At 42.0% G+C, this 24268-nt stretch overlaps 1 protein-coding gene across 1 annotated transcript in view; it reads right to left on the bottom strand.

The window, feature by feature from the left end:
* The window catches only part of SLC7A14 (solute carrier family 7 member 14), a 109676-nt gene extending 86083 nt beyond the window's left edge, over positions 1–23593 (bottom strand). Inside the window, exon 1 of the mRNA NM_001077992.2 lies at positions 23440–23593. The gene's annotated coding sequence lies outside the window, so the exon portion shown is untranslated. The remainder of the gene's footprint in view (positions 1–23439) is intronic.
* Between the last annotated feature and the right edge of the window lie 675 nt (positions 23594–24268).

Here is a 24268-nt window from a genome sequence, read left to right as displayed (position 1 = left end):
TTCCTGCCAGTTGCTAGTATTAATGCTGATAAAGGGCCTATTCAAATAGAACATTAGTGATTTCAAAGGGTTGTTTCAATTTTTAAATTTGTTCAGGGGGAGAAGATAGAATATAGTTCTTTTCTCTTTTAGAAAGGTGGAATATCATTAATTAAAACTTATTTCTTAACCAACTGTAAGATTCTCTTCTAGGCACCAGAAAAGATCTATTTCTCTCAATCAGTAGAACTAATTGATTTCAGAAATACAGTGTTACTCCTTTTTCTTAAAAATTCTGTTACTATAAAAAAGTGATAACTAACTTATAAAAAATTTAGGCAGGAGGAAGAAGACTATAGTCTCTCACTTTAACATGCCTACTGTTATATCAGTTTACAAATTATTTTCATGTAAGAGATGTAGCATTCAGAGCATATTTTTGTTCCTTTCTTTTTCTCTAGAAAAAATTTTTTCACCCATGAACACTCATTAGTTTGCTTGAATCAAGAATGGGATATTTATTAAGTCCTGTTTTAAGTGAATGCCATAGATTAAAAAAAAAATACTAATTCTAATACCTAGGTTATAAAACAAGCAAATAGATTCAACTAATAACATGCAGAGTTCCTCTCCACCCACCCCTCTTTCAAATTTGGGAGGCCACACTATGGTTGGCTTTATTAGGTGGGACTTCAGTCTCGCACAGTGTATAATTAACAACCAAATCAAACTGGCATTGCAGAGGTAAGAAGCACCAGCTCAGTCTTTGCCAACCCTCTGGCCAGGCTGAATTGTCCACTGGGACTAGGAACTTCCTTCCAAGACAAAGCGCCTGTGGCTATAGCTGCTGAGGTCTCCAGTCTCTGAATAAACAAGCCCTGATCCAACTGGGCTGGTAGGGGTGTGCGAGAGCCCTGCCTGGTGTACCTTCTGGTCTCATTCCTTGTCTCTCTCCGTGGGACCATGACCTCTAAATTCTACTCTCTCTCAGTAATGGTTAGGAAAACTTTTCTCAGTCCCTGCCAACCTCACTGAGGCCATCTTGCTCTCTGATATGGGGCTAGGCACAGTGCGTCAACTTTTAAAATAAAACATTAAAAAATTTACATTATGAAATATTTCAGACATAGGCAAAATGTAGAGAGCAGAGGCTTCCCTAGTGGCTCTGGGGTAAAGAATCAGCCTGCCAGTGATCCCTGATCTGGGAAGATCCTACATGTCAGTGGAGCAACGAAGCCCCATGTGCCACAACTGTTGAGCCTGTGCTCTAGAGCCCAGGAGCCACAAGAAAAGCCACCACAATGGGAAGCCCATGCACCGCAATTAGAGAGTAGCCCCCACTCACCACAGCTACAGAAAAGCCCGTGCAGCAATGAAGAACCGGCACAGCCAGAAATAAATAAATAAAACTACTTTTAAAAAAAAGTTTAGAAAGCAAAATGATAACTGCTCCTATTTAACAGATTTTTACCAATTTTGCTATAGATCTTTCTTTCTGGAAATCAATAAAAGGTACCAATCAATAGCTAAGACTCTTCTATTTCCTTGCTTCCTTCTTTCTCTGTAGAGGTAACTACTATCCTGGAGATGATATTCATCATCCCCACAGATGTTTTAAACATTTTTTAAATCACATAAGTTGTATCCTTATAGATTGTTTTGTATGTGTTTAAAATGTTTAAAAATAGTATCAACTAACGTTTTCACTCAGAGTTTTAATTTTGAAGTTAATCTGTCTCTAGGTCTAGATAATCTATTATAACTCAGGTGTAATCTCTTACTGAACTGTTGCTGTTCAACTGCTAAGCTGTGTCCAACTTTGTGACCCCATGTACTACAGCACACCAGGCTTTCCTGTCCTTCACCATCTCCCAGAATTTGCTCAAACTCATGTCCATTGAGTCAGTGATCTATCCAACCATCTCATCCTCTGTCACTCCCTTCTTCTCTGGCTCTCAATCTTTCCCAGCATCAGAGTCTTTTCCAATGAGTCTGCTCTTTGCACCAGGTGGCCGAAGTATTGGAGGTTCAGCTTCAGCATCAAGTCCTTCCAGTGAGTATTCAGGGTTTATTTCCTTCAGGATCTCCTTGCAGTCCAAGGGACTCTTAAGGGTCTCCTCTAGCACCACAGTTTGAAAGTATCAATTCTTTGGCACTCAGCCTTCTTTTTAGTCCAACTCTCACATCCATACATGACCACTGGAAAAACCATAGCTTTCACTATATGAACCTTTGTTGGCAAAGTACGTCTCCTTACACATGTGTGCTTGGAGTTACTGGGGTGTAAAGTAACTATAACTTACAATATATTGCCAAATTTCTTTCTGAAGTGGTTGCAGAAATTTGTTCTTCTATCAGACATATGTAAGACTTCTTGTTTCTGCACATCATCACCAACACCTGGTGTTATGAGACTTTAAAATTGTTGCTTAAACGAAAGGTTTAGAAAGACTTCAGTGGGTTTACTTTGTTAAGTATTTCTCTGATTATTCAATTTGTTAAGTAGGTCTTTTTTTTCTTTACCTTTTCTGTGAATTGCTTGTTTCTAATCTTTGCCCGTTTTCTATTGTGTTGTTTCTTTTTTTTATTCATCTGTAGGAATTTTAAAATACATGTGATTTATACTAATCCTTTGTTAGTTAGATACAGTGAATGTATCTTTTCTAGATCTGTGGCTTTTCTTTCTTTCTTTTCTTTTTTAAAGTTCATTTTATCATGGTGTCATGGAGACTTACAGCTATCGAACTTATTTGGCCAACAGAATCTTCAAAATAAAGAGGGATGGTTTTCAGAACCTGAAATGGAAAACGCTAAAATATCATGGCAAATGTAGACCTCCCATGCTGTTTCTCTCCACTTCTGATAGCTAATGTAAAATTTGCTTCAAAAGAGAATTTAATTGGAGTAATGCTCAGGTTCTTGGGATAATCTCCAGTTCTTTGTGTTACCCATTCTGACTCGTTGGAGAATATTTCTTTATATGTTTTTAAATTTTTGGTTGTGAGCAAACTTCAGTGGAGTTTCTTTTGTCTGGGATATCCCATCTGGCCTGGGTGGTCAGAGTATCCTTTCAGAGTGTTTTGCATTTTTCTTCTGCAAGGTTCTCATTGTTTACTTGCTTAGTTGTGTCTGACTCTTTGTGACCCCATGGACTGTAGCCCAACAGAGTCCTCTGTCCATGGGATTCTCCAGACAAGAATACTGGAGTGGGTTGACATTTCCTCCTCCAAGGGATCTTCCTGACCCAAAGGTCAAATCCATGTCTCCTTTGTCTCCAGCGTTGGCAGGCAGATTCTTTACCACTGGGCCACCTGGGAAGCCTTTGTGAAAGGTGCCTTATGGGTATTTGTGGCCCAGTCTTTATGTTAAATTCTTAGCCTTGGAATTCTCATACTGAGTGAATACTGTGAATCTAGACTCCACCCTTTTGTGGAAAGGCTAAGGTTTTGGTTTCTCATGCAAGCCTTTTTTGTTTTGTATTCAGAACTCTGGGCAGAGACCAGCTCCCTTGATGATCACTGATGGGTGAGTAGGATTTTTCTTGTGTTTCCTTTCACTGACGATGAGGTCCTTTGAAAGTCCTAGATCTGTGTGGGTATCTCAGTTCCAACTCCCCTCTTCCAGGGGGCCTAAATCTACTGTCCCTCCTGTGTGGGCCTTCATGTCCTTAAGCAGTAGTGCCCTGTCCTGGGTACTAACCCTTCTTCCCCTCTTTCTCCCATTTCCCCTTCTGATTCACCTCTTCATTCTCTGAGGCTTAACTGATGCTAATACTACTTTTGATAATACATCTTGTGGTTTCAAGTCCCTTCACAGTCTAGGCCTCACAGCTATCAGCTCCCTGAGGACATGGCCCATGTTTTAGTCTTCTTCAGTGTTAATATACGATCGAGCAGACTTCTTGCAACAAATATTTGTTTACTGATTCACAAACTTCCCAGTGTGGGAAATTGCTGTGTCCGTATCTTCACACAAAACATATGAGCTGCCTTCCACGTAAGCCTATGAAAGAGAGTACTCCAAGCCTCAGATCCTACTGGGGTATTGTGGAGAGAGCATTGGACTAAGAGTCAGAACTCCAGGGTTTTAGATTAACCTGTTACAGAAAAAGTGTGTGTCTTTAAACAAATCTGTCTACCTTTCTGAACCTGTTTCTTTGTCTTCAAAACAAAGATAATATATTGGCTCTGCTTACCCTGAAGAGTTGTGAAGAGGATTAAATAAGAAATGCCACATGAAAAGGGGGTATAAACTTTAAAAGGCGATCCACAGTGTGTTGTTGGTAATGTTTGGTTGTTTGTGGGTCAGGACATGGTAAACCACAAAGGCAGTAATGAGATTTCCGATTCCTCCTGGGGGACGTTGTTTATGCTAGCATTGTCTGATTGCCGGCCTTGCTACAAGAAATATTGCTTTTGCTTGTCAAACTCTCTTTAATGGTTAACATACTGACCGAAGAAGCCCTATTGATATTCTAGATGGCTTAGACAAAGGTTCATTTTTGGTTGTTTAACTCAAAGAATTGCACCATATATCATCCTCTTTTCTAGCAACATCCATTTTTATTTTAAGTCAATACAAATTTTTACTGCCATGATGCCTTTCTAAGCAGAAATGAGGCTCCCTCACATCTCTCCTCCACCTCTCTTTCTCCCTCCCTCACCTGTGTGCATCCAGCCCCTCTGTGTAGATTTGTACCTAGAGGGCTCCTGCCATACCAAAGGGACACTCACATCCATTCAGCAAACACTGGTTCCTAACACTTTTGTGTAAAGCAAACCTTTGTAAACAGGATATCTTATTTTCAATTAAAATAACACATGTTCTCACTTTGGTTTTGATCTGCATTCAGTCACCATTGGTTTAGTGTCTATCTCTCCATCAAGTTCAGTCTCTGCAGACTATAAACATACGCTATTTAGGAATCCTGGTGACTCCTTTTATTAAATGAAGACTCCTTGCTGGTAAATAACCCCAGCCCTCCCTGCCATTAACATGTTCTTGTCATGGGTTCTCACATAAGAGGAATGTGTGGGTTGTAATATTGATTTTTTTACCCTGTTTCATTTTTGAGTCACTATCTGCTTTAAACACATGTATTTAAAAAAACTGAGCACAGCTCCTGTCTCCAGTGTTGTCAGAGTGCCATGGAATGGAATGCTGAATGTTACCTAGGCCCTGACCAGTGGGATAATCACAGTCGTATAAATTATAGGTTCTCTTTGGAGAACAGAATGATTTTCTGAGTCATTTCCAGAGCCTCTGAAGTGGCACTTCCTGTTGTTAGAGATCTGTGGTGCTGAGCTAAGATTTTAGCTGTTGGCTCCTGTGGCTGAGACATGCAGGGACTATAAAGCTCACTCCCAGGTGCTGGGTTGGAAGAAATGATTGGATCCTAAACTTGTATTTCATAGACAAGAAAGTGTGACCTAAAGGATGTGCCCAGGGTCACACTGCTGTTCCCTGGACCCAAAAGGTCTGCCTCCAGTACACTGGCTTTGGTTTTATTTTACCAAGTTTAAGTTTCAGCAGTTTATTTTTTGCAGAAGTAATCATCTCTAGTCTCTGAAGTTAGACAGATCTGTGTTAGAGTTATGGTCTTTCTAAGCCTGGTTTCTTTATCTAAAGTATTAGTCTGCTCAGTTTTGTCTGACTCTCTGGGAACCCATGGACTATATCCCTCCAGGCTTCTCTGTCAATGGGATTCTCCAGGCAAGAATACTGGAATTTGTTGCCATTCCCTTCTCCAGGGGATCTTCCTGACTGAGGGATCAAACCCGGGTCTCCTGCATTGCAGGCAGATTCTTTACCATCTGAGCCACCAGGGAAGAGCTTTTCTTTAAAAAAAAAAAAAAGAGCATAAAAATGCCCACCTTAGTAGGATTTTTGTGCTAATTCATGTTAATGTATATGAAGTGTGTGGTATGTACTAGATTAAAATACAGATATTATTGTTATTGCTCTAGGAGATGGGGCTGGATCAACTGCTCCCTCTAATTTTAATAATAATTTACATTTTCTATAATACTTTTTTGGTAGTCTTTCCTAAAGTCTTTTCTCATCTCTCCAGCTTTGGGCTCCATGTACATCCACGTAGGCCTCTCTTGGGTGTTGAGTGTTTTATTTTTGAAGTATTTCTAGCTACCCAATAACCTGGTTCTCATCGCAGAATCCTGGATTGTTAGGAGAAAATCTCTAGCCTCCTTAGGCTGTGAGCACTGGAAGAAATAGATTCTCGCTTCCTCTGCTGGCCTGTTTCTCTTTCTTTAGAAGTTGTGCTTAGAATATTAACCAGGCTGGTGTAGGAAGTGAGATACTGAGTTGGGGGTTGAAAGCCTTAGGCTGGGGTTGGGGGTTGGGTGGGGCAGTAAAATAGGGGAGACCCTAGCTGAGCTCAGCTTCAACTGAGATGAGCAAGACAAGTATTTGATAGTTCTCAAATGGAATAGTAGCTCAGGGGACTAAAAGACAGGTGACTAATTCAGGGTTCAGTTGTTTCCTTGGGAGTGAGGCCTCCATGGCCCTGCTCTCTGGTTAGAGTTGAGTAGGCCAAGGTTAAACAGATGCAGTTGCATTCAAGAGGCTGGGCTGTGTGTGTACATATGCACATGCGTATTAATTATTGTCAAGTTAAACTACAGCAAGACAGTATAAATAGCCTCCTTCTTAATTTGTTTTCCTAGGGAAAAGTGGGTAACAGCAATCATCTTGCTTGACCTGTAGGCAGTGAGGGAGAGTTGCCTAGAACATCTGGAAGCCTGCAGTTTGGTGGAGAAAGCAGTGATTAAAAAATAAAAGTCAGAAGGGAGGTTGAGTTCAACTTCCTCTTCCTGCTGGTACAGGACTACGGGACATCAGCAGAATGATGTGCAAAAGAGCTGGCGGGCTAGTCCCTTGTCCTGTCAATAAACAGATGATCCCAGTGTCTTGTCTTATGGAAACAGCCCCCTCCCTGCTACCACTGGAAAATGGAGGAAAAAAAAAAAAAGGAACGGGGGAAAAATACTGTATCTGAGAAATAATGGAAAAATACAAGAAATGGAGTGGTGGGGAATAAAAGGAGGAAATCAAACCCTTTGGCATTTTGCACAGTGTCCGCCCTGGAATTGAACTGAATTGAATGTGGTCCATGAAATGCATCTTTAAATTAATAACGCACTGCTGATTTTATAAATTCTCAAGCTGGAAAGAACCATGGCAAGCATCCACAGTAGCCTTTCTGTTCGAAGGTTGGGGCATCTCAGGCCCAGAAAAGCAAAGTAACCTGTGCGAGGTGAGGCACACACTGCTAGAGAGGCTGGCCTGAAACCACCACCCCTGCTTTGCTTCCCTGTGGTGCCTTCTTGGCACCGTCTTGGTTCCAGGCAGGCAAAGCTCCTCTGGTTTACCTCTCTCTGCACTCCAGCCCATCCCCACCAACCCTTTCACCATGAGTGGAGAGGGGTTCCAGTCAGCTGACAGAAAGGAGAGGGAGGGCGTGGGTCAGGTGTGAAGTCAAGGAGAGGGCGCTCTTGAGCCCTAGTCCTGGGAGCTGTGCTCATCTCCAGATCCAGGCAACATGATTTAACACCAGCCAAGAAATAACAATGGCCCCTGATTCTGCAGCTATGAAATGCTCTTTCTTTTGAATGTTTTTGACAATCTCCTGACTTGACTTTTCTGTTCCCCTCCTCTCTCTGTCTCCCTCAGCTATCCCACTCACTGTTGCCAGAACCTTCTCTTACTCTTCTGGTCATAACTTTCACCATACTAAAACCTTTGGTGGCTCCCAGCGCTTGTGGCTTAAAGCTTAATCCCCTTAGCTCAGCATTCAAGGTCCAGGAGAGATGAGTTTTACTAATCTTATAGCCATCGAGCTTGTAATGAAACACTTCTCCAAAAAACTGCAAGCAGCTGAGCAGCAAATAAATTCCAATAAGGACCTCCTTATAGTTCATTAAAAAACAAACAAAAAAAGCCAACACTGAGAACTTTGCTTTGATATTTAAAGCTAAGTTAAAATGGATCACCTTGAGTGATATGACACAGTCCAGTCATAAATCACATTTTAACATTCTGTTTACAACTCTTATTATCCTACTTTTTGACTAGAAACTGGCCTTGCAAACAAGCTAAGCTGCGAGATTAGGCTGGCAAATTTCCTTCATTTTCTAATGCCAGTGCTTCCCCCTTGATTTTTTGAGTCTGTGTTTGTTTTGTTTTTATGCCAAGAAAGGCTTGATGCCCCTTTTCTTAACAGGAGAAAATTACTTTAAAAGTCCAAATAGTTTCCTGTGTATAAATTAGGCTTCTAGGCTTGGTGAATTTGCAATCATTAGTTAATGGCTTCATGATGATGCCTTTTGCCAAGTGACTTCTGAAAACTGGGGACAAATTGGATGATTCAGAACTGAAGAAAGAACCATCTGCTTATTTATGTGTGCGATGTCTCTTACTCTCAAGCCTGGGACACGGTAAAGTCTTTGATTGAGGGGAAGGAAACACATCTCACTTCTCACCGCCCAGCAAACGCCTCTGCACCTCCCACTTCAACTCTTCCTTTCTAGGGAAAGTGCTTTAGGAAGAATGCCATCTCTTCCCCCTCCTTTTTGTGGGTTGATTTCAGCTGAAGCTCCAGTACTTGGACCACCTGATGTGAAGAGTCATCAGAAAAGACCCTGATGCTGGGAAGGATCGAGGGCAGGAGGAGAAAAGGGGCGGCAGAGGATGAGATGGTTGGATGGCATCACTGACTCAATGGATATGAGTTTGAGCAAACTCTGGGAGATAGTGAAGGACAGGGAAGCCTGAAGCGCTGCAATCAATGGGGTCACAAATAGTCAGACACGACTTAGCAACTGAACAGCAAGTTTTCTTTTTTACTCTCTCATTCAATGTTTTCTTAACATTCTCTAGTTCCAGCAAGATTAAACTTAAGAATTTTCTTAAACTGAACAAAATGGCCTTTCAAAATGGCCTTACTTCCCTTCATTTCAAATTGCCCATTCTGTTTGCTTAATAGATATCTCTTTTGCCATTATAGATTATTAGTCTTCCTGTACTGTGTTCTTGCTTTGGGTAATCACATGATCTCAGCCTTCACTGAAAGAAATGAGTTCCTTAGGCAAATGAAAAGGCACTTTGAAGTTCTGTAATAATTTAAGTCTAAAGATGTATTGTTCATCGCTTAGGACAAATTTGTCTTCAGAAACCATTCACAGGAACCTTGAGGATCCAGGCTATTGTTTTTCATAAGTAACAACTTGCATTATGTTGGTCAGTTGGGCCTGTAGTTTTATTTGACAGATACATGAGAAGATTTCAAACTGCTTTGCTGATTAAGAAACTAACCCAAAACAATCTTGAATGCAGTCTTCCACATACCCTAGGCCATTGGCACTTAGTATTATCTTTATTTTAGCAACAATAATCTGAACAGGGGTTCCTATTTTTATTAACAACTCTTAACCTGTGTTTTTTTCCACTGTCACTTCAGTTTTTAGAATATTTGTTGAATGAGTGAATAACTAAAGAGCCACTATTATTTATCTTTCTTAGATGGAAAGACTGAGGCCTAGAAAAAGTATGACTTTTTCACGGTTCCACGTGAAAGCTTTGGACCTCTGGGTCTAACTCCTCTGATAAGGCCACGAAGGTAAGTGCACTTGCAGAGCCATTCTTGTCATCCGTGTACTCATGTAAGATATATTAGGATCAGTCTGTCTCAGAGAGACTTTTAAAATTGTGGATAAGTTACACAAAAATAAACTGAAAATGGATTAAAGATCTAAATGTGAGACCAGAAACTATTAAACTCTGAGAGGAAAAGAGAGGCAGAACACTCTCTGACATAAATCACAGCAAGATCCTCTATGACCCACCTCCCAGAGTAATGGAAAAAAAAACAAAACACAAAAGTAAACAAATGGGATCTAATTAAACTTTAAAACTTTTGCACAATGAAGGAAACTATTAGCAAAGTGAAAAGACAGCCTTCAGAATGGGAGAGAATAGCAAACAAAACAACTGACAAAGAATTAATCTCCAAAATATATAAGCAGCTCATGCAGCTCAATACCAGAAAAATAAATGACCCAATCAAAAAGTGGGCCAAAGAACTAAACAGACATTTCTCCAAAGAAGACATTCAGATGGCTGACAAATACATGAAATGTTGCTCAACATCACTCATTATTAGAGAAATGCAAATCAAAACCACAATGAGGTTTCATCTCACACTGGTCAGAATGGCTGCCATCAAAAAGTCTACAAACCGTAAATGCTGGAGAGGGTGTGGGGAAAGGGGAACACTTTTATACTGCTGGAGGGAATGCAGACTGGTATAGCCACTATGGAGAACAGTGTGGAGATTCCTTAAAAAACTGGAAATAGAACTGCCATATGATTCAGCAATTCCACTGCTGGGCATACACACCAAAGAAAGCAGAATTGAAAGAGACACATGTACCCCAATGTTCACTGTAGCACTGTTTACAATAGCTAGGACATAGAAGCAACCTAGATGTCTATCAGTACATGAATGGATAAGGAAGTTTTGGTACATATACACAATGGAATACTACTTAGCTATAAAAAAGAACGCATTTGAGTCAGTTCTGAAGAGGTAGATGAAACTGAAGCCTATTATACAGAGTGAAGTAAGTCAGAATGGGAAATACCAATACAGTATATTAATGTATATATATGGAATTTAGAAAGACAATAATGATGACCCTATATGCAAGACAGCAAAAGAGACGCAAATGTAAAGAACAGACTTTTGGACTATGTGGGAGAAGACGAGGGTGGGATGATTTGAGAGAATAGCATTGAAACATGTATGTTACCATATTTAAAATAGATGACCAGTGCAGGTTCAATGTGTGAAGCAGGGTACTCAAAGTCGGTGTTCTGGGAGAACCCAGAGGGATGGGGTGGGGAGTGGGGTGGGAGGAGGGTTCAGGATTGGGGGACACGTGTGCACCTGTGGCTAATTCATGTTGATGTATGGCAAAACCCATCACAATATTGTAAAGTAATTATCCTCCAATTAAAATAAATAAACTAATTAAGAAAACTGTGGATGAGTAGTATGAATGGGGAGGATTTTGGTGTCAGGTAGCACAGATCTGAATCTGGCTCTGAGACCTTGGGCATGTCATTTAAAATTGATAATTCTCATATGAAGAATTGGGATAAATATACCTACTCCTCGGATTAAATGAGTACATGTGAAAATCACTGCAGATGGTGACTGCAGCCATGAAATTAAAAGACGCTTACTCTTTGGAAGGAAAGTTATGACCAACCTAGATAACATATTAAAAAGCAGAGACGTTACTTTGCCAACAAAGGTCCGTCTAGTCAAGGCTATGGTTTTTCCAGTGGTCATGTATGGATGTGAGAGTTGGACTGTGAAGAAGGCTGAGCGCCGAAGAATTGATGCTTTTGAACTGTGGTGTTGGAGAAGACTCTTGAGAGTCCCTTGGACTGCAAGGACATCCAACCAGTCCATCCTGAAGGAGATCAGCCCTGGGATTTATTTGGAAGGAATGATGCTAAAGCAGAAACTCCAGTACTTTGCCCACCTCATGTGAAGAGTTGACTCATTGGAAAAGACTGATGCTGGGAGGGATTGGGGGCAGGAGGAGAAGGGGACAACAGAGGATGAGATGGCTGGATGGCATCACCGACTCAATGGACATGAGTCTGAGTGAACTCCGGGAGTTGGTGATGGACAGGGAGGCTTGGTGTGCTGTGATTCACGGGTTTGCAAAGAGTCGGACACGACTGAGTGACTGAACTGAACTGAACTGAGCTGTTTTGACTATTGTCAGAAGTATTATGATGTAGCTATGTAATTATCCCTGACTTCAGTAACTTGCCATATTGGAATCACGTGTGTAAAGAGACGACATCACAAAGCTCAACTGAAGGTTCTCCCCAGATACCTAGTATTACTGTGTTGGCACCATAATATTTATTTACAACTGGTTTGGAATAGACTTGGGGGCAGAAAAGAAGAACACAGGCTAGTCACTAAGACAGTATTGAAATGGAGAAGTCTTGTTTCTGTTTTGACAGTTAAGTTCTATGGTGGCATGTTTTAGTTGTCTATATTAGGAACTTATTTCTGGCACAACAGTCTATACTCATTCAGATATTTTCCTCCTCTATGTTCTGATGCTGGAATAGAAAGTGTGTCAAAAGTCTGTGTGACTAGGAAAGAACTTAAGATGAATCCCAGACCGTCTGTTGCAGTTTATGCTTGCTTGGAACTAGGATAACTAGCCTGCTCAAGGGGAGAATAAAAATAGTTAAATGATTGTTTGACCTCTGTCAGAGGTAACAATGGTGTCTGATTTTTTTTAAAAAAACCTTCTGAGAGTTGATTCCTTTGGCATTTTTGTGGATGAGTCATAGTCACCCCATGAATGTTTTCTGTGTTGAGAGTGACTAATGAATACAGTTTCAAATGTCAGGGTCCACACATGAAGATTACTGACAAGTATACACCAGACCCAGTGCTCTCAGAGCGAGGTCAGATCATGGCACCCTCTGAGAAGTGGAATAAATAGAATATGCGCAAAATACAAGAGATTTGCCCCTTAGAAATAACCCAGCCACTAGGGTGACTTATTCATGACTGGTGGTTAAACTGGGGCATCTACCAAAACTCCCTAAAGGAGACTAGAATGTAACTAAATATAAGACAAGCTATGAGTTAAGAAGTTATAACATGTATGAAATAATATCCTAACAGAAGATGAGGGATGCACAGAAGCTAAAGTCTACCTTCTACTGAAATAATTTTCCAAAGTTTCTCTAACACTAGAGAAAGGGGAAACAAGATCCTCCACTTGGAGGGCCCAATATTCCAGTAATCTGAAAGGTGTTCTTGGTGGAATTTGGAAGAATTCTCTAGTCCCTGTTTCAGGGTGGATGGTAGATTTCCTGAGACTGCTTCTCCAACTCCACTGATCCTGATCTTGTGCTCTCAAGTCATCTTCTATGACTTGTTCGGTTTTCTTACTATCCTAATACCAGGATGGGAATGACCTGGGCAATACTTGAAAGCATCCTACATTAGAAGTGACTGTGTTGGCATCTAGTTATCAGGTCATTCTCTTGGGATTTGGGGAACATGGCTTGGCTCTGCAGAGCTAGAAGACTTTTGATAGAACTGATAAAATCAGGTTTCTAAACCTAATAAGCCTGGTCAGACGATGAGACAATCATGACGGTGTGAAGCCCTGCCTGAGAAGCTGGTTCTTAGATTTCTTCACCAATTCTCTTTTCAGTGCAATTTTTACTGAAACACCACCTGTTTTTGTTTTTAAATGATTCTTCAGAATGAATTTAAATAGAAAATGTTTCATTGATTTTCTAAAAAAAAGAAAAACCCTATTATTGGAAGCCTTGTGTACATTAAATTAAATGTACCATGCTAATCAATTCCCTGGAGAAGGAAATGGCAACCCACTCCAGTATTCTTGCCTGGAGAATCCCATGGACAGCAGCCTGGTGGGCTACAGTACATTGGGTCGCAAAGAGTTGGACACGACTAAAGCAACTTAGCATGAACACATGCTGATCAATTCAGGAAAAACACCTTGCTCCTAAAGCAGACATGGTTTAGGAGTTGTCCTTTTTAACTTTCTTACTCTTTTCAGCCTACCCATTTACCCGGTTATCTGCTTTCTGGGATTATGAATCCAATGACCTGCCATTTACAGTGAATGCAGGATGAACTTTGCTCCATTATCAAGTGATGGGAGCCATGGATCATGCCCTCTTTTTTCTCGAGCACAGTTTTCTGTGGTGATCTCTGCCTTGATGATATTGATTATATATACCCTCTGGACTAGAAAGTGTTCTCTATAACCAGCTTCTTAATATGATAGATGGATCAATACAAAGTGAGAGATACTAAGTTGTGGATATTCTAAATAAGGTCCTGGAATAAGCATCAGAGCACAGTGCAGTTAGTCATTTCCATCCATCCTTATGGGGTTGGTCAATGAATGGGAGGTGTGTGGGGAGTGGGAAGATGCTCTTTTACCTACCCTTGGAAAGTCGCAGCTTGGTGTGGAGGGAAAAGCATGGGGGTGGGAGTCAGAGAATCTAGCCTTGAACTGGCAGCTTTGCCTCTCTGGCTTTCAGAGATAGAGTTTCATCTCTTGTAAATTGAGTGGATTGGTTTAGATGATCTCTATTGGATGTATATTGGATGAGAGGTAGAAGAACGGTGGCCAGAGAATGAAAAGTAGGAAATAAGCAATTTGAGAATCTAAATATGCACAAACTAACTTGACTGTGAGGTGAAATTTAAGACCATAAGCCTGGATAAATAATTAGGAATGTGCAGATGGGTGAAAAATTTAACCCTGCTACAATGAGAGCTGGTGCTTGGAATCTGAAAATCCTCTCTCTGACATGCTCTGTGTGCAGGCACCTTCATCTTTCTGAAGTCTCCCTCATCTGGAAAGTAGAGAGGCTGTGATCATTTATATGCAAGCATGAACAGCATATTATTTACAGAATCACCGGAGATTAAGATGCCTTCTGTTCAGGCTGTGCCTCTATAATCTCTGGCAGTTTGAAACGAGGAGGCAGGGGAGGGTGTGTGAGGCGGGGGAAGAATGGCTGTGCCCATGTGTTGGGTATGCTGCTTATCTGTATTTCTAAGAAGAATGCTCTTGTATAGAAGTAGCCCAGGATCTGATCTCTTACCTGGTTGTTATGAAGGAACCATATCTCAATAGTGAGCAGTGGAAAACTTGGAGCTTCATAAATACTTAATAATCACACTGTGTGTTACACTGGATTGTGCTCCAAGGATGAATAAAATTCCTGAAGGCAGTACAGAGCAGGGCAAAATGCTATCAACAAAGAGGATGGACCGCACTCTAGTCTTGGTCCTGTCACTAATTTGCTGGCTGACCTTAGGCAAGTCACTTAACATTTCTGGGTTTCAATTACTTCATCTTTAAAACATAGGGAAGGGAGAAGGCTGGTTGGGGTGATTTCTGAGGTTTCTTGTAGCTGTGACAATAGACTTCATGATTCAGGGCATGAACCAGCCCTGAATTCAATAAAATTACTGAAATCCCAGTAATGCATCTAAGCTGCTGTAGACTTCACATTGGTTGCATTCCATCTGGGGAAGGATACTAAAGTAAATTCTCTGTATCAATTGGGGAATTAGGAAGCTGGAACAGCATCTCACTTTGAGCATGATTTCTCAGTGCAGGAGGAGTGCTATTGGCATTTCAGGTGGGATTTTTTTTTTTTTTTTAATTGTGCAGGGTTGTCCTGCTGATGCAGGATATTTAGCATCCCTGATCCCAGGCTGCCAAAGCCAGTGATAATACCTCCCCCTACCCCCAGTGTTTGTAAGAATAAAAAAAAAAAAAAAAAAAAAAAATACCCTTTAGTGAGATAGCACCTGAGTTTGAGAACTATTGATTTTAGAAGGAACCAGGAAGCCTCCCTTATTGTTAATAAGCATTTTCTAGATGTGCAAGCTTAGGTCTAAGATCTTAACCCTAAAGACTTTGATATAGCTGTGAAGTCAGGTTCAGGACTGGAGCTATTTTTTGAAGAGAAGAGCTATTTTTGAAAAGAACAGAAAGGACAGAAAATCCATCCTTTCCTTTGTAAAGACTTTATGGTTCACAAGGAGTATCTCATTGGCCCTTTTTGTGATATGAAGAGCAGATTTAATATACGTTAAAACCCACAGTGAGGTAGATAGATACTGTCATGTATTCTATTTGACTAATTTGGTATTAAGATAGGGTTAATGAGAAGAATGGAGAAGGCAATGGCACCCCACTCCAGTACTCTTGCCTGGAAAATCCCATGGACAGAGAAGCCTGGTAGGCTGCAGTCCATGGGGTCGCTAAGAGCTGGACACGACTGAGCGACTTCACTTTTACTTTTCACTTTCATGCATTGGAGAAGGAAATGGCAACCCACTCCAGTGTTCTTGTCTGGAGAATCCCAGGGACGGGGGAGCCTGGTGGGCTGCCGTCTATGGGGTCGCACAGAGTCAGACACGACTGAAGTGACTTAGCAGCAATGAGAAGAAAATGAATTCTACACATGATTTTGAAAATTTGAGTCTTATTTTTGATAGAAGCCCATCACTAGGAAATGACACTCTGGAAGCTCTCCTTCTCTTCCTTAAAAGCTGTCTAGATTGTCACTCTGAGTAAAAAACCTGGAGGTAAATGCCAGAAAACTCTACTGAACAGTGAAGATGTGGTAGGCTGACATTTGTAGCGTTAAAAGGTGATGGATCCTGCACCAGCATTCATTCATTTCTGGCAGTACAGGCAGTTCATGTACTCTGGGAAAAGCAGCATGGTGCAAAGCAACAACATTCAGTACTGAACTACCGAAACAATTGATCAGTGGTGTAACTTACAGAAGGACAAGAGCCATCTTGCAGAAAGACAATACAGATCCCTATGTAACTTCATCCGAACCAGAAACCTGGAATTCTATTCACCTTGTGATTGCTATTCTAGCCAGAAAATGTAGGTAAAGTGAAAATTCCCCAGAGAAGGGGCTTGTATGTTGTGGCCTAAAAATGATTCATATCAGTTATCTGAGAGACTAGTGGTTTTCAAAGAGGAAGTGTCAGACTTCCCTGGTGGCCCAGTGGTTAAGAATCCGCCTGCCAACACAGGGGACATGGGTTCTATCCCTGGTCTGGGAAGATTCCACATGCCACAAGGCAACTAAATCCGTGCACCACAATTACTGGAGCCTGCACGCCCTAGAACCCATGCTCCACAACAAAAGAAGCCACAGCAATGAGAAGTCTGAGTATTGCAGCTAGAGAGCAGCCCCCAATCTCCACAACTAGAGAAAGCCCATGTGTAGCAGTGAAGATCCAGCATAGCCATGAAGAAATAAGAATTGGGGCAGGTTATTTAAGTACTCTAGGATCCAGTTCTTCATCTGTAAAAAAGGGATAATAACATTACCAACATTTAGGGTCAGAGTAAGGGTATTCGCTATCATGATCATTATCATTATCATTATTGCTGTAACTAGGTGAAATACTAGCATGACATGTCATGACATGTCAGAGCTTCCAATAAATAATGATGTAAAAATAGGAATCCTTCATTTATTTTTGATTCTTTGGGCTCAGTGAGACAGCATATTCAAGTCTTTAGCCTCATTTCATAGAACCATGGAATATTACAGCTTGTGGGACCTGAAACACTATTTAATCCAAATTTCTTGGTTTAAAGATGAAGGTAATGAAGGTGAGAGAAGTAAAATCCTTGTTCAAATTCTTGGCAACAAAGATTCTGAAGTTTTGAATGCTTTTCTTCTGCCTTATAATACCAGCCATGAAATTTCTACCTGTTGACTATCCTTGACTAGTAGTTCACACCAGGGTACAAGGGAAATAATCTGAAATCCAGATACATTCATTTTCCTACTCTTAGCATCTCTGGTAAAGTTTTGGTGGCTAAAGTCATTGATAAAAATTTTAATGACTAATGAAAAGATGCATGATGTTAAAAGATGCAAGGAGCAGTGAATTGTGAAAGAAGACTCAGGTCTTGCTTCTGCCTCTGTTATTAACTTGAGTGACCACTCTCAGCCTCAGTTTTTCTGTTTGCAAAGTAAGAGAGTTAGGTTATGCAACTGTTACAAAATATTGGCACAATAATATATTGTATAAAGATTTTCTCTAATGAACAATTAAATCTTTACAATTATGAGAAACATTTTGTCATCAAAATGTTCAAACACCTGGATGCAATTGTTTTTTTAAATTTGCTGATTATTTTTAAAACAAACAAAGGAAAACAATTTTTCAAATGAACAGATGATGGAGATCAGCTTGCTCATTTGTAGGACAGTTTATTGGGTTGGAATATTTTGCCTTTGGCAAGTGAGAATCAGCTAATTCCAGGCATTTGCTTAATGACTTGCTAGAATAGAAAGATGTTTTTCTTTCACTTTTGTCAGTAATCACCAGTTAAAACTTGTAAAGGAAAGCCCAATTATTCCTGGAAAAGGATAATATTATATGACCAATCAAACTGTGATGTTGTCAGCTCTCCTTTTATTATTATATGTGTTTTCATTTTGAGCTAAGCCCCTTCTGAACTTAGGAATAATAGTAGTTGCCTGCAACAATCATGAAGGCCAATCATTTATTTCTTAAGGAAATAAATGTCTCTTTAAGGTAAAAGTGAAAAGTATCATACAATTCCATTTAAGTATTGTTTGTGAAATTGCCTCATCATAAAGAAATGAAACACTCTTGGACTGATGTGTTCCTTGTTCCCTGGAGGAGAACAGCGAGACACAGTTCTCAGTGGCAGTCTGTCTTGGCCATCACTACCTATGCCCCCAGAGGGGTTAGGAAGGTGGTTATCAGGGTAAGATTTGATGTTCTGTGTCTGTCTCCTGTTTTATTTGATAAGGGAAAATGCCACGGGCAGTACTCATTTCTTGGCTAGATGAGTTTGTGGCATGAAGTGACCTGGAACAATGGTATGAATTCAGCAAATATCTTTTGAGCACCCATGTGCTAGGCTATAGGCATTCCAAACACCTGTGACCACAGCCTTTCTGTGCAAATATATGACACTCCTCAACTACTTTATTGATTAAGTGAATGATTGTATGCTACCAGCATGAGTTTCAAAGCTACACGGTCAGTTCTATTTATTTCTTGAGATACAAAATCAGTTAAATCCCTCAAGCTGAAGACAGTGAAAATTAAACTCTTTTCAGCTCCAAGGCAATGTATTTCTCTCTTCCAAAATCCAGGCCTCTCTAAGAGATAAAGAGTTCCCATGAAATGAATAAACCATGATTCCCCCCAAAGTGGTATTTATTATTAAAGCCAGCATGATCTGCCGGAGACCGGAGTAGACAGTTTCTCTAAGCTCTCCTTTAGTAATAAGATTCCGTATGTAACAATTGCCTGAGAATGGCATCCTTGACCAACATCAGGCTGAGAGTATATCTCAGCTCTTTTTCTGAAAGAGTATCTTTCAAGTTACCATCCATTCTTTTGTTAAGATCTATTTATCTATCTTAAGATAAATATATATATATATATTTATATAAAGTATATATAAATTTTAAATCTGAATAAGAACAGCTATGTTATTTCTAAGTTGGAACTCAGGAAACCAGTAAGACAGTAAAATAGAGCATTTGACTTTATGGTAAAAAGGAATCTATGTGTAATTAAACTCCAGAAGGCATCGGCTCCTTCAGTGAGATACATGTTTTTCCTTCCTAGCCTTATTGTCTTGAGCATCTTTGGGCTTTGGGGGATGTTCTCAGCACAGGTGGATTTTTCTCTTCTCTTGGAAAAAGTTTCAAAGCAGAGTCCCAAGTCCTTATTCCCAATTTCATATTCTCAGTTGCTGTGATGTTTTTAGCACTTCCTATAGAAATGTTGTCCAATAGAACTTTCTGCAATGCTGGAAATTTTCTGTATCTGCATTGTCCAATAAGGCAGTCAGTGGCCACATATGGTTTTATTAAGCAGCTGAAATATGGCTAGTGTAATTAAGGAGCTGAATTTTTAACATTTAAATTTTTAGCTAATTAAAATGGTAAATAACTACATATGGCTAGTGACTACCATATTGGATAGAGTGGTTCTAGACAGTGTAAGCTTATGGTACCTGGGACTGAGTAACCCAGCAACATCATCCTTGCAGAATCACGCAGTGATGATATAATAGAAGTTATGTATTTAATTATGAGTTATGCCTTAATTGCTTCTGGAGCAGGTTTGAAGCAGAATGTCAGTAATAGCATTAGGAAGGCATAAGGGGATCTTTAAGTAAAGAATAATAAATGGGAGGAATATGTTATGGTAAATATTAAGAGATGAAACAGTGGAATGGTGCCATTTGAACTGAATTTGAATCTCTAAATTCTACATTTTGGAGCAGGATAGAACTGTCCAATTTAATATAAAAATTTCATCTTGCCAAGTGTGATTACTAGGGCTACAAAAATCTAATTAATGAAAGTGAGATTTTACTATGGGCTAGAAGAGAAGCAAGCAAAAATGAATAGAGTATCAAGTCTGTTGTATGTTAGAGTGGACTAGAACTCTAGGACCATGTCTAATGAAATTGTCTATTTGACAGAATTGTGAAAATTCAATGACTTATGAAAGGACTTAGCATACTGCCTAGCATTGATAAATATCAGGACTTAGGATGATCACTTATTTCTGCCTAAATCTTTTTGAGGCCTCTGCCAAGTAAGTACCTGTGAGAACACAGGAAGATGCTAAGGGTAATTGATTTTGGAAAAATTATTTTGTTGAGAATAGATCATAGAAGAGGAAATATAGACAGCATAAAGGCAAGTAAAGAAATGCCATACCACCATCCCGATTTGCAAATTGTTGGTATAGGGAAAACAGTTGTTGAGGAATGTGGGTCAGGTATCTCAGTTATATTCGGTCAGCCAACACTGGAACAGTGAGACCAGAGAGGGAAGAACAGGAAGAAAAATTAGGTAGGAGGACTACTTGTATTTTGAGTGTTTGTGCCTCTCAGGTGGCTCAGTGGTAAAAGAATCTGCCTGCCAAGGAGGTGATGCAGGTTCAACCCATGAATTGGGAGGATCCTCTGAAGAAGGAGATGGCAACCCACTCCAGTATTCTTGCCTGGAGAATTCCATGGACAGAGGAGCCTGGTGAACTACTGTTCATAGGGTGGCAAAGAGTCGAATACAACTCAGCAACTAAATGACAACAACAAAAACAACAAATTACTGAATATAGTTCAGTCCTGCTGATATTCTTGTCAAAGATAATCAGAGAAGGCATGGAAGAATATTTGAGGCATCATGGGAGTAGTGGAAAGGGCACTGGCCTTGGAGTCAGGTCAACTGGATTCCAGTCCTAACTTTTCAGTCATGTGGGTTAGACTAATAAGCATCTTTTGGTTCCCAAATTCTCTTTTTTGTAAAACAATGATGCTTAATGATCTTGAAGGTTTTTCCAGCCCTATAACTCAAGGGTGTAATTCTAAATATGAAAGCATGAGTGAAATCTAGTTCTCCAGACTCCCCGAAGCCTTGCTGTTCTTCAGGAAAGCCTGCCATTTATTCCTCTGTCATGTTTCTGTTATCCTGAAGCTCAAGTGTGTGAACAGTGGTATCTCAAGCAGCATGCACAAAAGCAGTTGGTATGGTGGGAGTTAGTGACAGTGGGTGGGTGAACAGATTAAAGAGGAAAGGGTTGGAAGAGAGAGTAGTGTCTGTGAAAAGCAAAGCTGGTCCTCTACCTTTGACAGATTCTTGCTATAGTCTCCAGTAACCACTGCCCAAAGTCAATGCCAAAATAAGGGCATGGAAATAGCTTGAACTTCAGAGTTAAGCAGACTTGAATTTGAATCCAAGTTCTGGATTCGAGATACATAACTTCAGTTTTCTAAACTTTGTGATACATTTGGTTAGCAGCTATTGTGAAGCTTAAATGAGATGATATGGCCCAGCATATAGTAGTTTTTTTTTTTTTTTTAAATAAATAGTCTCTTAACTTGGCCTCCTGAAATTGGCTTAGTTCATTCCTCATCTAGCCCATAATGTAAAAGACTCTCAAACATACAAGACTGCTTAGAGATCTATATCTAGAGGATGCAAAATTTACATTGTAGATAACGCGTGGTGGAGAGAGAAGGGTACTGAAGAGAGGAAAAACCTCAGCCAGGAATAGAAAGCCTAGTTAGTCTCTCCGTTAATGAAGCCTCTTCCTTTGTGCAGCCTCACAGTTCTCTGGTTCTTGAAAGCCACAGTAGCGTTTATCAGAACAACACCATGTTTCCAACACTTCACCAACAGGAAGATTCACAGCGCAGGCAGAGAAAACAGAATGAGGCACCACGTTCGTTCCCATTCAAGTAAGCAAAGCTGGATCCTAGAGTGACACCCGCTCCTTGCTCCTCAACCCAGCATTGGGGAAAACCTGCTTCCAAGTGGAATCCAGGGGTGGGGGAGGGGGAGGGGAAGGGGAAGGCAGAGAAACGGGGAATGCATAGCACCTTTACCCCTCTCTTTAGGTCACTTGATCCACTTGACTTCCTTTACGAGGGTTCTAACACAGTTTCTGCTTTGGAGAAAAATGTTGGCAAGCAGTGAGCCTCCAGTCCCTTGGCGGTGTTATCTCGCCGCCTTGGAGAACTTTCAGCACCGCGGACAGCTCCCGCCGTCCTCTCTGTGGCCCACTCTCTGGACTGGCATTCTCCCGAACCCCTTCCTGGAGGGGGCTCCGGTCGGAGTGGGGTTGGGAGAGGGGAGGGTGGGTTATCATTCTGTGTTTCTCGGTCAACTTTGGCCAGTGACCGGCCCTGCCACTACGGTGAGAATACCTCCCAAGAGCCGGTTCCTTTTCTCCTCTCGGTTGAAGACCCCCAAGAACCGAAGTCAGCATAGGTGGTGGGGTGGGGAGTGCTAAAATATAGCCCGGTGAGGGCTCTATTTTTCCAGCATTCCTGCACCTTTTCTCCACCTTTCACTTTACTTCTAGCCATTCGGCGACTTCTGTCTTACTTTTCAATCACAATACAAAATACATGTGTGTGTGTAGGTGCGGCGGGGGGGGGGGGGGGGGGGGGGGGCGGCGCGCGGAGAGGAGGGTGCTGACTCAAGAGCTAGAAGGAGGTTGTGGCTGCGTCCGGCGAGGCTACACTGCCCTACTCTGGCCCTTTGGATTCTTAGGACACTGATGTGCTTTGGGATGGGGAAGTGGGGCGGGCTCTGACTTAGGTGTAAGTGTGAGAGTCCTCTCCCCGGGGTTGCCCCCTCTGTTCAGGGAGCTTCCCTGACACCTCACCCATCACGTCCTCCTCGTCGCCCCCGGTGTGTCACCGGTCTCTGGGGACAGATGCTCCTGCGAGCGCATGGCCTTGTCAGGTCACCTGGCTCAGATAGTCCCTTTGAAGAGTTTGCTCTCATGTAAAAGGGCAGACATTGTTCCCGCCCGTCCTTCGGGCTTCGGCTGGAAAAGCATCTCTCTCGTTGGACTCTTTCAGACGCCGAGAAAACCGAGCGGCGCGAGCCAAGGTGCGTGCCAAGGCACTGGGGGGACAGGACGGGCCCGGCGTCTGTGGAGACCTGGGCGGCCCGAACGCTGCTGGCGGCTCTCTCCTCCGCCTCTAGCTCCCGCGGGCCAGACCTGCCTGGCAGCCCCGCAGCTGGAGCCCGGCGTCCCCCAACTCTGGATGCTATCCAGGCCCCATTCCGGGCCAGAGCCGGAGAGACCCCGACCCGGCTCCATCCTTCCTTCTAGGAGACCCCTTCCCGGAGGGCGCCCTCAGCCTCCGCGCCATGTTCCTGCTTACCCGCTCCGGGTGGCTCCGGCTCCCTGGTTCATTCAACAAGAGGTGATCATCCCATTTTCCAGCTGGGATGCAGGGGCCACGGAGGGGGACAGACTACAGCGTCAGGGGGACGTTCACTCACCGGAGGGCTGGAGGTGATGAACTGGCTACCGGGGCTGATGGCTGGCGGTCCTCACTTACAGCTCGGGGTTTGTCTCTTCTCCCGTGATGCGGGGTGCTGGCGGCAAAGGAAAGCAGGAGGCAGCCGCCGCTGCCGAACGGCTCCTCAATTATTCAGATTGCCCCTCTATCTGCACCCTCCCCGAGGCCTCTCAGCCCTCCCTCCAGCTAGCCTGTCTCCGCCTTCCTGGAGTCACGTGGGCTGCCCAACCCCTTACATTACCGAGCAGAAGCCTCTCACCAGACGCCCCCCCCCCCGCCCCCAGTACACACACACACACACACACACACACACACACACACTGCTATCTGCCGCTCTCAACTCCTCCCCGGCCTATTAAGCCTCCAGGTGCTGCTTCCAGTACCTCATGGTATGTGAGGCTGAGGGAAAGAGATGCGGGCAGCTCTCCGTCCTGGGAGAGTACCAGGCAGGACTCTGCAGTGTTGATGTGTTGCGAATGCACACCCTCTGCGAGAAGCTCCACCTATGCTGGACTTGACATTGGACAAAGCTGGCTACCCAGACCTGGTTCCTGCCCTCTGGAAGCTTCCCCCTTCTTCACCGAGCTCTTGCTGCTCTTAAATTTCTTCCACCTCCCTCAGCATTGCTGAAAGGAAAGGATGGGGGAGATTGATTTCCCCTCCCCTCCTAAAAAAGACAAGATCTTCCTCTTTCTCCAATAGACCAAGTTTATCTTTTGATAAACATCTTATTAGTAGAAAAGATTGAGGCTTTGAGATTTGAAGATTGAGGAGGAATTTTGGTCCATACCAAAAATAGATACCCTTGG

The sequence above is a fragment of the Bos taurus genome, chromosome 1 (assembly GCF_002263795.3).
Source record: "Bos taurus isolate L1 Dominette 01449 registration number 42190680 breed Hereford chromosome 1, ARS-UCD2.0, whole genome shotgun sequence".
Classification (NCBI taxonomy): domain Eukaryota; kingdom Metazoa; phylum Chordata; class Mammalia; order Artiodactyla; family Bovidae; genus Bos; species Bos taurus.
The sequence above is the reverse complement of the archived record's forward strand: the minus strand, read 5'-3'. Positions and strand labels throughout refer to the sequence as shown.